Below are 14,979 nucleotides of genomic sequence, written 5' to 3' on the forward strand. Positions count from 1 at the left end.
TCGGGGTACATTCAAACTCCATTTATCACTTGAAGCAGCTGGCATGGAAAAGGTGGAACAGAACCCTGGGGCATATCCGTGCTAGATATCTGCTCCAATATCTGACTGATGTGGATATAACGATATGGCATGCCCGTCAGATATTGTGCTCTAGATCACTTCTATGTGTCCGAGGTTCTTGAATGAAAAGTGAGTGAAATACGGCAGGAGATGGTACATATACGTTAACGTCTTACCTTACATAACGTAGAAATATGCGATGTTCTGTAAGAATTATTGTTCTGATACATGCGCTTAATGTTGTGATATATACCCTTATTGTTCTGATATATGCGCTTAATGTTTTGATAGATATATGCCCTTAATGTTCTGATATATGCGCTTAATGTTCTGATATATGTCCTTAATGCTCTGATAGATATATGCCCTTAATGTTCTGATATATGCGCTTAATGTTCTGATAGATATATGCCCTTAATGTTCTGATATATGTCATTAATGCTCTGATATATGCGCTTAATGTTCTGATATATGCGCTTAATGTTCTGATATATGCGCTTAATGTTCTGATATGTGCCCTTAATGTTCTGATAGATATATGCCCTTAATGTTCTGATAGATATATGCCCTTAATGTTCTGATATATGTCCTTAATGCTCTGATAGATATATGCCCTTAATGTTCTGATATATGCGCTTAATGTTCTGATAGATATATGCCCTTAATGTTCTGATATATGCCATTAATGCTCTGATATATGCGCTTAATGTTCTGATATATGCGCTTAATGTTCTGATATATGCGCTTAATGTTCTGATATGTGCCCTTAATGTTCTGATAGATATATGCCCTTAATGTTCTGATAGATATATGCCCTTAATGTTCTGATAGATATATGCCCTTAATATTCTGATATATGCCCTTACTGTGTTTGTGTGTGTCTTTCCTCTACATGGGGCTTTTTGCAAAAGGGAATTTGGACGGTCGTAGACTTAGGCCCGTCTTAAGTCAACAAATTTAAGACGTTGTCGTTCCTCCAAACAAATTTACGCCCTCGCCTAATTATAGGTGGCAAATTTTTCGCCCACGATGAGGTGTCTGTCGTAAGAATGAAAAATCTGCAAATATGTCTGCAAATGTGGCAGACAGACGCCACAAAAAGCACCTGTAGAAAAAATTTTGCTCGTTTTAGTTACCCATTGCAGAAAATGGACCGGAGAAGTGTTTACGAGTGTAATAGTCTTCTGTCTAAATTTATATTGTTATTGTTGTCTCTACTGAAGAGTTCCAGTTCTTGTCCAAAACTAGTTCGCTGGCAGGGAGAGATTTAAGACGTGGTTTGAAAAACCGACCTAGTAAAAAAAGTTAATCGTCGTGAATAACCCACGCCGTCATAAAGTTAAGGCTCTTTTGAGAAACAATTCCCTGTATTAAATCAAGGATTTTGGCAAACAAATATACTATGGAGAACTAATTGGTCGAGCCTCTTATATTGTAGCTACAACAAGCAGTTTGCTGCAAAAAAAAAATCACTTTGTCTGACGGTCACTCAATTTTTAACACATTTCGCTTCAAATTTAAGAACCGGCCCGGATAGCACAGTTGGTAGAGCGTCCGCTTCGGGACCGGTAGATCCAGGATCAATCCTTGGTCGAGTCACACCTAAGACTTTAAAAGAGGAAGTTGTAACTTCCTCGCTTGGCGTTCAGCATGAAGGGGATAGTGCAACGACTGGTTGACCCGTATCAGTATAATGGCTCGGGCGGGGCTCAGTGATGCAGCACTAAATAAAAGAGCGGTGGAAATCCGTCCTGCAACAAGGAGGCACATTACACGTGCATGCACCCTAATGATTCCTTCGTCGTCATATGACTGAAAAATTGTTGAGTACGACGTTAAACCCCAAGCACTCACTCAAATTTAAGACTTCACAAAACGGTTAGAAAATGTTCCAATTTAAACACAATCTTTACGTGTCAAGTTAACACTTTTAGGTGTAGTGTTCTTGTAATGGAACATCCAGCTCATGCTGGCTTCCTCTCCGGCCGGATGCTTTTAAGGTCTGTCAGCAGCCTGCGGATGGTCGTGTGTTTCCCCCCGGGCTCTGCCCGCTTCCACCCACCATAATGCCAGCATCGTCATATAAGTGAAACATTCTTGAGTACGGGCGTAAAACACCAAAAAAAACAAAAAACAAAAAATAAATAAATAAGTAAATGGAACAAATTTTGATAACAAACATTAAAGTACAAGCTGTGAGGAAACATTACGTGAAATAACAATTTACATGTAATATACTGGCACTCACATTTGGCAACATTTAATATGTTGTGTATTTTCAACATCTGCGCTTTAAGAGTTTGCTCTTACATACAATTCTCCCTCATGCCCTCAAATCTTCTAATCCGATCGTTGGAAATCTCCAGCGTTTAACAACGTATTAAATGGATCTATAAACTTCTACTCTTTTCAGCGAAATTTGGTGACACTCCTTTCTTTATGAGCACGTTTGTATAAAAAGGAATAAAACATGTGTTAAGTAATGTTCGTTAAAGGAGATTTGTGCCGGCCAGAAAAATTTACTTTCGTCCAATTAAATTATGACCCCATTTAATTTGGTGCAGTCATCTGATAACAGTGCAAATCCACTTAAATCAAACGAAATAAGATTTAAGTTGCTGATGTTGTCCTTCTCTGCCAATTATGTAATGCTTTATTTCTGCGTCTGGATACACATGGCGCAATAGAACGTTTTTAACTTGGGTCAGAGAATGAATACTTGATGGCTTGAAGACATTATATAGCTGTAATTATTTTCGGTTGTGTGATATTACCTATAACTATTTCATAACACATATAAAATTAATTCCCAACGCCAGAAAAGCAGAAAAGTGATATAATATTCGTATGTACGTACATACAACTCCAATAATAATTCCTTAACATAACTTAATCTAATGGACAACTTTTTAGGGTATACCTACCACTCCACAAAAATCTCGACATACACACAATATTTTGCTGTATTTTGTTACACTACAACTTTTTTTTTATAAAGACAAGTAGGATGGGTCTACAGAGTTCAAGTCCAGCTCATGCTGGCTTCTTGTCTCGCCGTGAGTGGGAAAGTATGACAGGAACCTGTGGATGGTCGCGGCTTTCCCCCGGACTCCGGGCAGTTTCATCCACCATAATACTGGCCGCCGTCGTATGAGTGAACTATTCTCGAGTATGGCGTAAAACATCAATCAAATAAATAAATAAATAAATGACAGCACGCTGGCTGCTTGATTTTTACACCGGCTCGATTACGTAACTACGCCATTGGCTGTAATTTCACTGTTGTACGAGACCTGTTTATCCGCAAGACAATGCGTCAGAACCTAACTACACTCTATGTACGTTTTACCCTAATGAGGTTAGGGTTTGTGAAAAATTAAATAAAATTTAATCAATGAAGCTGGTTTATAATTCATTTCCTGGTTACACAGATTGTGTTTTGTGAGGATTCTGCATGAAACAGGGGCGAATATAGTTGTAGGAGTAAAATGTGTATGCGCTTCGACAACTGTTGTACCTTGACAGGGCATATTACTAGCCATTAACTCAGCTTTTGTAAGCGCACTCAAGTCATTAGTATGCTCGCGTCAGTTTAAATGACCGTCTTCGTTTTTTTCATTGATGGCTGCACATCCGCATATCTTCATCACACTACTTTTCTTTCGGACAAATTGCTTCCTTCTTTGGCTTCAAAAGGCTTTTTAAGCGCTCAAGTGGAAAGACATACAAATGGTTATTCCGTTATACTATTGGATCATAAAGACCCCAGGATGACTTGTAATTCAGGCCTCTACGCAAGCAAACAACCGGTGATGTAGCAAAACCGTATGAGAGTGTCCTTATCAACTGAAAGAAACATAGCTTTGATTTATGTTTATGCACTCGTGCCTTCTTCAGTGGTGATCTGTGTACAAAATTGTAATCCTTAAAATCATCAGAATTTTACTTAAAAAGGCACCGTCCAAATGATACATACCAATCTTCTACATTCAGCTCAGGAGCTGTGCCAGCATTACTGTGGAAAGAAACCGGGCGGAACCAGAGGGAAACCCTCGACTATCCGCGGATTGCTGGAAGACCTTCACGCCTACGGCGTGCTTGCCGTTGATCTGTTGTTCTGTTGGCATGTGTAGCTGAGCTAGAATCCTAGTTAACAGGATTGACTTTAATTCTAGCTTTAATTTTTGTGCTCAAAATCATGGTATCAAAGAATGACGTCAAGTAGTTTTAACGAAGTGGTTTTGGGTAATTTTCATTGAACAGTTGTATCACATTGGACATTACTCCGGAATGTGTTGAATGTGATGCCTAATAGCGTATAAAACGCCTCTGATTGACTTTGCAAATGTTCGGCGAAGATTCGAGACACACTCTATACTTGTATTATTTGACAGCGTCGCTGGATATGGTGTTAGTTATTGATTCATGGGTATTGACCTATACCATCAGATACAGTTCTTATACACACACACACACACACACACACACACACACACACACACACACACACACACTCACACACACACACACACACACACACACACACACACACACACACACACACACACACACACACACACACACACACATCTGATGGTATTATTAGGTTAATTTGTTAGGTTATATTTATTTCAAAACCATGAATGTAGTTTTGAACCGTGGCTCCTGTGGGGATCTTGGTGACAATAAACAACACGATTCTCTGAAAATTTACTCAGTCTAACTTTCGTGAAGACCACTTGTCTTTCACCACATGGGATATAGCATGCATATATGTACATCAACTGTGGAAAAGTTCGTCGGCAACTTGACAAAGGCGTGTAGTTTATCCCCGGCTCTCTGACGTTGATGCTGCAAGTCAGGAATTCCGGGTAACGACGTTAAACTTTTTTCATTTGTATTTTTTCAACTTTGGATGTTCTCATCTTCTCGCAAAAATACTGTTTAACACCGTTCAAATATCTATTCTTTGTAGCAGCGTAAAACACCAGTCATATAGTATGTTTCCCAACAGCGTAAAACACCAGTCATATTTTATGTTTGCCAACAGCGTAAAACAATAGGCATAGTGTATCTTTCCCAACAGCGTAAAACACCAGGCATATAGTATGTTTCCCAACAGCGCAAAACACCAGGCATGTAGTATCTTTCCCAACAGCGTAAATGGCCAGTCAAATATCTATTCCTCCTAATACCGTAAAACACCAGGTAAATATTGATTCCTCCCAATACCGTAAAATACCAGTTAAATAACTATTCCTCCTAATACCGTAAAACACTAATTAAATATATGTTCTTCGTAACAGTGTAAAAGACCAGTCAAACAGTATTCTTCCCAACAGCGTAAAACACCAGTTAAATATTGAATAAACCTAATACCGTAAAACAACAGTTAGATATCAATTCCTCCTAATACTGTGAAACCAGTTAAATATATTCTGACAAACGACGTTATACATCACCCAAAATATGTTCATCTACACGGCATAAAACACTAATCAAAAACATTCGTCCAAACGGCGTAAAACATCAGTAAAAAAAACCCTCAAAAACAACAACAACAAAGTAAAAACCAGTGGATGATTTTAAAAAAGTGTCATAATAGATTCATTGATTTCAAGGGTTTAGTATGAGAAGGTCTAGCTTCATAATATTTGTGCATGTTCAGACAAAGTGCGGATCCCATTAACTTCAGGATATTTTTGTGCAGCTTACAAAGAACAAGTACAGAAATGCTACTCTTGCAGTGCCTCTCACATCTTTCACATCGCCAGGCGTTTTCTGGGGTCTCTCACGTGGCCTGGTGGTTTCTGGGGTCTATCACATGGTCAGGTCATTTCGGAGATCGCTTTTACGACCAGGTGATTTCTGGGATCTTTCATATAACCAGGCGATTTCTAGGGTCTCTGACATGGCCAGGGTATTGCCGCTGTCTCTCAAATGATGTTTTGGATCCCAAATTCGCTGCATCGACCATGTATTGGCGGTGCCCTGATTACGGCATTGCACACTTTGTGCAGTCCACGGATAACATAATCCTGTGACATTTATGAATATTCCAGAAAGCATAGTGTGAGATATTTTCGCTTTACTGCTCATTTGTAGATCAGTGCATAACAAAGAGCATCCGCGATGTGCAAATCGTTCAATTATGCCTTTGAACTCCCCCATGAGACCTCCATCATCAATTCCCATCGGTTCCTCTCCACTGCCATCCACAGAGTCTACTGTGGGAAGTTTGTTGATCAAAAGCGTCATATTCGCGATTACGTAATAGACAGCACCCTGGTTTGTCGGTGTGGTTCAGTGCATGAACGGTGTAAAAGAATCGATGGCATAAACATGTAATTCTATTTTTTTCTGTCAATTTGACGGAGACATTAAGCAGTTCTCGTGATCGTTATTTATGTGCCTGTACATTGCATTCACGTTTTCCTCCTAAGAAAGATTTTGCGTTCGTGACACTCTAAGTAGCAACCACGAAATTGAAGCCTGTCTGGTGTTCGTGTACGTTTTGTTTTACGTGTACGGTGGTCTTCATGCCTGTACAGGTGTAGAGCTAAGGCAGACGGCAAAGCTACCGGAGAAAGACAGGGTCTGACATATCGGGACTATAAATCACGACTGAAGTATACACTCGTGACAAGCCGAACTATATTCCATTGTGAAATGTCGCTTGAGTGGCCTAGCCCTGAGTTAACCCTATCATGGCGCTAATCAATTACTACCCGTGACAATTGTCGCTGCCTCGCTCTCGATCCCGGAGGAAGTAGCGGACAGCGGAGCGGCTGTAATTGTTACGAGCGCCGATTGGTGATTTTTCATATTAATGGTCAATACGTCTTAATTACAGTCGCTGGCCACTCATAAATAATACGCCCATCTTCGGTGATAAATTGAAAATCGTTTGCATCAATTACGACGTGAGAAGTTTCTGATCAGCTCTTACTGCTAACCGAAGTGGTGTCACCTAATTGCCAGTAGTGAACTTTACGACGCAATGTTCACTTATGTAGGCTACACTGTTATCAGCTGGATACATGGTGAGCTTGGTCCAAGGTCCGGCACCAAATGAGTGGCGCAGGAGGATTTACCGGCACATAACCTTTGAACAATCAGCCAACTCCTTCATGCAAAGCCTTTCACAAAACCGCTCCCCTGGGGGTGACTGGCGGCAAGATTCGACAAATAACACTGTGACCCACTGAGCGCACACCATTGCTGATCTTATATTCTCAGGGGTAGCGAACTAATTCCGACATTTTGCTGTCAAAGGCTTTCCAGATCTATCACTGCTATAGCTGCTTGACGAGTTTAGCTTCCCAAACCAGACACTTCAAGTCATCTAGTTTAATCGGGTATGCCTGGACCAATTTTATCTTTCCATCACCTGGGCATAACATCCATTTTATGTCTTCTTAGCACTTTTACCACGTTACCCTATTTTAGCACAAAAGGTATCAAAATCGTCCAGCGATGAAACGCAATGTATATGAGTACATCGTTTTCCTTAATGCTGTTGACGACTGGATACGACTAAGGCATTCGACGGAATCAGGGCCTAGTACAGTTAAAATAAATAGTATCCTAGGCCTATGATAGACGAGGTGTTAATTTTTCGCACTCATATGTGACAGTTACCTACCGTCCTATTCATGCACTGTCGATACTTTGTTTTAACAGCCTTTGACGTGCAATCACTGATTTTGTAAGCGATATCCTGCGAAGCTTAGTTACAGTATGGATTTGGGTGCTTTATCTGATATAGATACAATACAGTAGTTACTTATAAAATCCATTTACGCGTGATTATCCATTTGGTTAATATATAAAGTTTTTACGTAACTTAGAATAAATATACAGGTATATGTTTAGCACTCAAAACCGCAGCCATCTATTAAGAGAATTTTCGTGTAGCATGCCAATTAAATGTTGGGCTGTAGACTGGATTGCGATGACGGTCATGACAACGATGATTAAATTAAGTTTGCAATATTATTTTGTTTATGTCAAACAGTGTCTCCTGCTAGAAAACTTTCCATGATGTTCACAAATGCAGGATGCTGGAACGCCGTGCCGAAGACAGCAGACACGTAATTCCACACCAGTGGTAATGTATATGTACTGACACCTAGCCTATAAATATCCCTACGTTATTCCATTATTGTGATCGCCCAGCCAGAAGTGCGACTATTGCCACTATTATTGTCCAGTCTTCTTGAGCGCTCCCACGACTCAACTGGGGCTCTCTGTGTGAGAGACAGAATTTTGAATTGCCAGACTACATGTATCATTGTGCGCCTGAACTTACCAGTGTAGAAAAGGATGTCTATTCTCCGTGATTACATATCCGTTAAAAACAGCTTTAAAAGACAAGCATTAGTTTGTTTTGACGGGGATTGTACTAGTCTCAGTTCCTAAGTCGTGACCAACTACCAGCCATTACGCCGTCAGCACTACTTTGGATTAGCATACTTTCTCTTTTGTGTATGTGTTGGGTGTATATTTGTCTGCAAATATCGACGCGATGTATTAACTAATTTCAAGCCATCTTTAGTATCTTCCGTAACGCGAACCGCACAGGTGATACTGATCTGGTAAAACCTGTCTCAGACATCTTATCCTGGGTGCAGCCGAACAGAAACACGATCACCGCGTGCTTTGTGTTTCCATTATCTGGCCAACTAGGAAAGATTCTTCGATATAAGCACGTCCCTGCTTGTCATTCTGTTCCAGGATTGAAACTTATACGAGGTGTGTTGCACAGACAAGCGAAAACATACTTAGCATATTAGTTGCATTACCCGGATAACGCAACGGCTTGAAGACAAATACACTTGCCTATTGTACAAAAAAGCCTTTTTGATTGTTATTTTACACCGTACTTAAGAATATTTCACATATAGGACGCCGGCCAGCGTTATGGTGAGAGGAAATCACAAGTTGCTGGCAGACCTTCTCACTTCCGGCCAGAGAAAAAGCCAGCATGAGCTGGACTTGAGCTCACAACGACCGTATTGGTGAGAGGCTCCTGTGTTATTGCTCCATGCTGGGGCGCTAACCCCTTGGCCCCGGAGGCCCCAGTAGTCTTTTCTTCACCCGTCACATCAAATGCACTTTAGCTTGACGTCAAAACGGCATTTACCGCAACGACACACCTCAATCTGTCGTAAAAATAAGCCGTCGTTAAACACGTGACCACTCAGATTATTTTGCTTTCCAAAACTACGGCCTTATACAAGCGAGCGGTATTTAACATAGGCCATATTACCACATGCTCTCAAGCAAAAACGTGTTGAAGGGAGTGTTATTTTATCAGCATCTTTCCATAAATCGTATGCAGAGGATTTGTGGGGCGAAAAGTTGAATAGGGCGGGGGTCTGGGCGAGAACTGTTAGTGACAGATTCGCGCCTGATCGTGTCCAAACATCTGATTGGTCGGTTTTGTTTTAGGAATGCCCTGACTAGATAATCCAATCTCCATGAAATCTGTGTCCGGTGGGGTTTCATTTTATCCTGTACCCTATTAGATAAGCCTGTCTATTTTAATATTTTAGAGGGTATACATTCGTTGGACGTTTAGCCAAAGGGCTTCAATGAGGAATTCAGAAATGGGTTTGCTGTGGTAGATATGCTATCCATCGACAATTTTGTTTTGTTACGCACATTTTCCACTATCCCAACGATCCGGAATAAAAACCAGAAAATTTGCGTTAATCACATGTGAGAATTTTAAGGGTACCACTATCGAAGAGCAGGTTTTAGTTCCCGGACAAATTAAGAAAATAAACAAATAATACAACTGACAATAATATACAAAACAATACAAATAATTACAAATGATTACAAATATACATGGTTGAGCAAAAGTCTGGACCCAATTTACTCTTTAACAATTTACAGTTTACAATAAGTGGTCGAACTGACTTCTACCTTCCTCCAAAGACTTTCTTACTTGGGAGACACGTGATCTTTGCACATTTCGCAGCATAGAGTTATTTCCTCTTATGGTTTCAATTTCTTGTGTGATGTTATCTTTTAGTGCTTGTAACGCTCTTGGTTTTGTTGGCATACAAAAGCAGAAGCTCTACTCTTTCTGGAATTGTTAGCTTCTCTGCCATGGGTAACAATCTGAAAGATAATAAATAAAATTAATAAAATTTTACATAATACCTAAATAATCAAAATTATGTTAAAATAAATACAAACAAATTCTATAGTAAATTGCATTTTGCTCCACCCTGTATATACGGACATACATTCCAAAGGCGAGTCAGTCCATGTAAAGATAGAATCCACAGTTAAGATAAATTCCTCAATCTACGGATGACAGTGCGATAAGTGGTTTATTCCCCAGTTGCCTGTGCATTTGTAACTTCTCAGAGCTGACGTGTTGACAGTAACGTCCGTGATGTCCGTGATATACACAAGTAAACACAAAAGCTTCGAGAACGCTCGACTAAATTACAGTGCAGGCTATAACGTGCACAGACAGAAAAATGTAGGTCAGACACTGACAAATACAAAAAAATTAAAAAATAAAATACAATGTTTACAGACGGGGCTTTAACCCCCCCCCCCCACCGCCCACCTAAAGGAAAGATAACTCTACATAAGTGCTGTGATCTTTACAATCACTAAACATAACACATGTATACAATAATGACAAATTGATGTCATAAGGGATATATGTACATACATAAAAATGTATACGTACACAAATGTCAATCAAGCTCTAGATAGCATTTCAGGTACAGTGTTATCCTTACCAGCAATACGTACAATTTCCAGAGCCTAATGCTGTAAGGTCAAAGACCATCGTAATAATCTGTGACTTTTGTTCTTAAATTTCTCCGAGATCGCCAAAGGGCTGTGATCAGTATACACAGTGACTTTACCAGAACAACTGGTCAAATACACTTCGAAATGCTGTACAGCCAGAACAAGGTCTAATACCTCCTTCTTAATGGTGGAATGATTCTTTTCATGTTTGTTTAACTTCCTAGAAAAGTAACTCACAGGCTGTTCTATCCCATCCTCTCCTTCCTCGAGCAAAACAGCTCCTACTTTGATGTCACTAGAGTCCACTGCCATCTTGAAATGACGGCTAAAATTTGAAGCTTTCAAAATAGGAGGGTCAGATAGAATGCCCTTTAACATATCACAAGGTGACTGACAATTATCCGACCATTCAAGCTTCACATTCTTTTTTAAGCATGTTAATGAAGTAGCAACATCGCTGAAATTGGGTACAAACTTGAGGTAAAAACCAAACACCCTAAGCACTCTAAGAATGTCTTTCTTACAAGTAGGCACTGGTAAATCCAGTATGATTTGGGCTTTAGCTGAACGAGGGACTATCTATCCACCGCCAACCTGATGACTAAGGTATGTCACTTGTCCTTTGACAAATTCTGTTTTCTTGAGATTAACTAAACCTAATACAGATATTGTAGAGAATATACCCTCACATGTTTACAATGGTCTTCCGACATGTCACTTAAAATAAGAATGTCATCTATGTAGGCTGCAGAGAAGTCCAACGCTACTACAATTTTATTGGCTAACCTTTGAAACGCCGCCGCACTATTTTCTTGCCAAACGGTGTGACACGAAACCGATTAAATCCCGAAGGAATAGCAAAGGCAAATATTTCCTTAGCCATATTTATCAATGGTATCTGCCAGTAACCCTTCAGAGGATCAATCTTAGTAATAAACTTGGCATTTCTTACCGTATCAATACAATCCTCAATACGGGGAATAGGATAAGAATCCGTCCTGGTTACGGCACTGACCTTTCCGTAATCCACACCTAGGCGTACAGAACCATCGGGCTTGAGGATAACTGCAATTGATGAACACCAGTCAGTCTGGCTGGGCTCCATAATCCCATCCTCTAACATGTTTTGTATTTCCTGGTTAACAAGCTTTAACTTGGCAGGGTTAATTGTGTAGGCATGGTATAGGGTGCAGTTTGATAGGTACACTCCACCTTACATCTACATCATGCATTATTATCCATAACATACGACACATGCTTTCCTGTTGTGACCATAGACAGCCCATCGAAACATATTCGCAAACCTTGAGTCACACAAGGTATTTTACGGTCTGTATTCGAGAAGAACAAACATTATCCCAAATATTTGAAATCTACTGATATACCGACTCGCGTCAAATATAGGACGTACAGGAACAAACTGAAAAACTTGGTCTGTTTTTCGCAAAAGGATTACTTCGAAAAAAACAAAAACAAAAACTAAACGACCAAAATCACAGTATAAATCGAACTTGGAAAGTATTGAATGATCTGATGGGACGTGGTAAATGCAAGAACATGCCTAAATGTTTTAATATTGATGGGTTATCTGTTTCAGATAAAAGTGTTATTTCCAATAGATTTAATGACTTTTTCGACTATTGCTTCCAGTCTTGACGCTAAGATACCCCCCCCCCCCTCCAAGCCCTAAACATTTTTCAGACTTCCTAGGTGAGCCTGTAGAAGAAAACTTTCAATTTTCTCCTGTCTCGCCTGGTCATGTCGAAACCACTGTACACAGCCTAAAGGCATCAGTTCCAGGCTTAGATGACATTTGCATGTCTGATCTCAAACTTCTCCCTTATGTCGGGTTGTATGCCGTCTTCGTTGAAATCTGCAAAAATTACCCCCATCTTTAAATGTCGTTACGCCAATGATATAACAACCTACCGTCCTATCTCGATATTACCTAATCTGAGGAAAATAATGGAAAAAAGTAGCTGTAAACAAGATGAATGATTTTCTGACCGCCAGTGACATCATTTCGCCCAACCAATTTGGTCTTGGAACTGGGCATTCTACTACCCATGCGGGGTGCACGCTAGTTGCCAAAGACACCAAACAACATTCTATCGTGTCTTTCCTTGACCTGTCAAAGTCTTTTGACGCTGTCAACCACAAAATCCTTCTACAAAAACTCGAATACTTTGGGTTTCGAGCTCGCAGCGCTCAATGATTCGAGAGCTATCTGGGCAATCCCAATCAATTCACTTTGAGGGAAACATGTCAAAAGAACACAAGGTTAATTGTGGTGTTCCCCAGGGCTCCATTCTAGGTCCTATTTTATTTTTATTGTACATTGATGACATCACAGAATCATCAGATATTCTGGATTTTACATTATCTGCTGATGATACAAGTGTCTACACTTATGCGCCTTCAAGGGCCGAGGCTGTATCCACTATGTCTGTAGAGTTGCAGAAAATTTCCGTCTGGCCAACAGCTAACCGCTTGTCCCATAATATTAGCAAAACAAAATGCATGCACATAAATGTATATGAAAAAAATGGCACTTCTGCCACCGTTATATTTGCATGGGGTTGAAATAGCCAGCCTATTTTGTACTACTCTCTGATATTCCCTTATCTTTCTTATGCAAATGTTTTATGGGATAGCACATACATGAGTTATCTCCATCCCTTAGCAATTCTTCAGAAACGCATCATTCGCCTCTTCGCTTTCTCACAGAGACTGGATTATGCGGCTCCAGTATTTAAGAACCTTGAAATCCTTCCACTTGTACAAATACACAGATACTCATCATTGCTACTAGCGCATAAATTCACTCACCAATCACCCTCTCTTCCTCACAAATTTCAGCAGCTTTTCAAAAGACAATCGAACGTCCACAATTACCCAACCAGATCCCATCCTTTCAATCTCCATGTACCTTTTTTAACTTCAAATCTATCCACGCATTTCATCAGATCATCAGCCCAAAGGGAGTAAAATAGGCTTCCTCCAAACTCAAAGTAATCAATGTCACGTCTTTATTCAAATCCAGGTTAAAAGATTGTTTTGAATAACAATATTTGATCCACATTAGTCATACAATCTACGAGACAGAAGGTGTCACACAAAATATTGTTCACTCTGTTGTATAGTCAAGTTATATTTTTGTAGTGTTACATGTGAGTTTTTTCCCCAGGTAAATTTGTTTTTTGTTAATACCATTGTTCAATAATTATCGTTCCTCACCAAGCATGTATTATTATTATTTGATAATAATGAGTCAAGGATAGAACAAGTCCCTTTCACTTTATTCCCACCATTTATGTCGTTGTAGCATATATGTATATGTACTTATGGTGAATAAACATTCAATTCAATTCAATGAGTACCTTGCTAAAAGGTTATCCAAGAGCGGGGATGGGAATTAATGGTGTAGGATTTAAACTATGCTGGGGTTTCACAGCCAGCTGACAGGTCTTACAGAAATTAACCACATATTACTCTCTGTCTCTCCAAGACACCAATGCGGTCGCTGTGAGTTCAAGTCCACCTCATGCTGGCTTCCTCTCCGGCCGTAAGTGGGAAGGTCTGTCAGCAACCTGCGGATGGTCGTGGGTTTCCCCCGGGCTGTGCCCGATTTCCACCCACCATAATGCTGGCCGCCGTCGTATAAGTGAAATATTCTTGAGCACGGCGTAAAACACCAATCAAAAATCAAAGAAAAAATCTTTCCAAGACCTAAGTGTCCACCTACTGGAATGTCATGATTGAAAATTGCCCAATCATCGTTAAGTGATGCATGAAGGTGTCTATACTTTTTTCAACAGCTTATCCGCCTTGTAATAACAAACAGGTAAGTGGGTTATTTCTTCCACAGACAAAGCTGACTTAATTCCCTTAAATCGGGACCTGACTATTGTTGTTTAACCACATCAGATCACAGGTCTGTCGAACTACTGACCACCCTCTACATCATCAATACCATGAAAAAACGTACAGCCAAATTAATATTACCCACTGAATCCCAAGTAATAATAGAAGAATTTTTTTCTTTCTTCGTAGCTCTTTTTTGTGACCTGGTAACCACACAAGAGGGAAATATGCCTAAAAACTCCTCCTGTGTGTCTTCTTTATTTCCATCCAAAT

The sequence above is a fragment of the Liolophura sinensis genome, chromosome 11 (genome assembly GCF_032854445.1).
Source record: "Liolophura sinensis isolate JHLJ2023 chromosome 11, CUHK_Ljap_v2, whole genome shotgun sequence".
In the NCBI taxonomy this organism is placed as follows: Eukaryota; Metazoa; Mollusca; class Polyplacophora; order Chitonida; family Chitonidae; genus Liolophura; species Liolophura sinensis.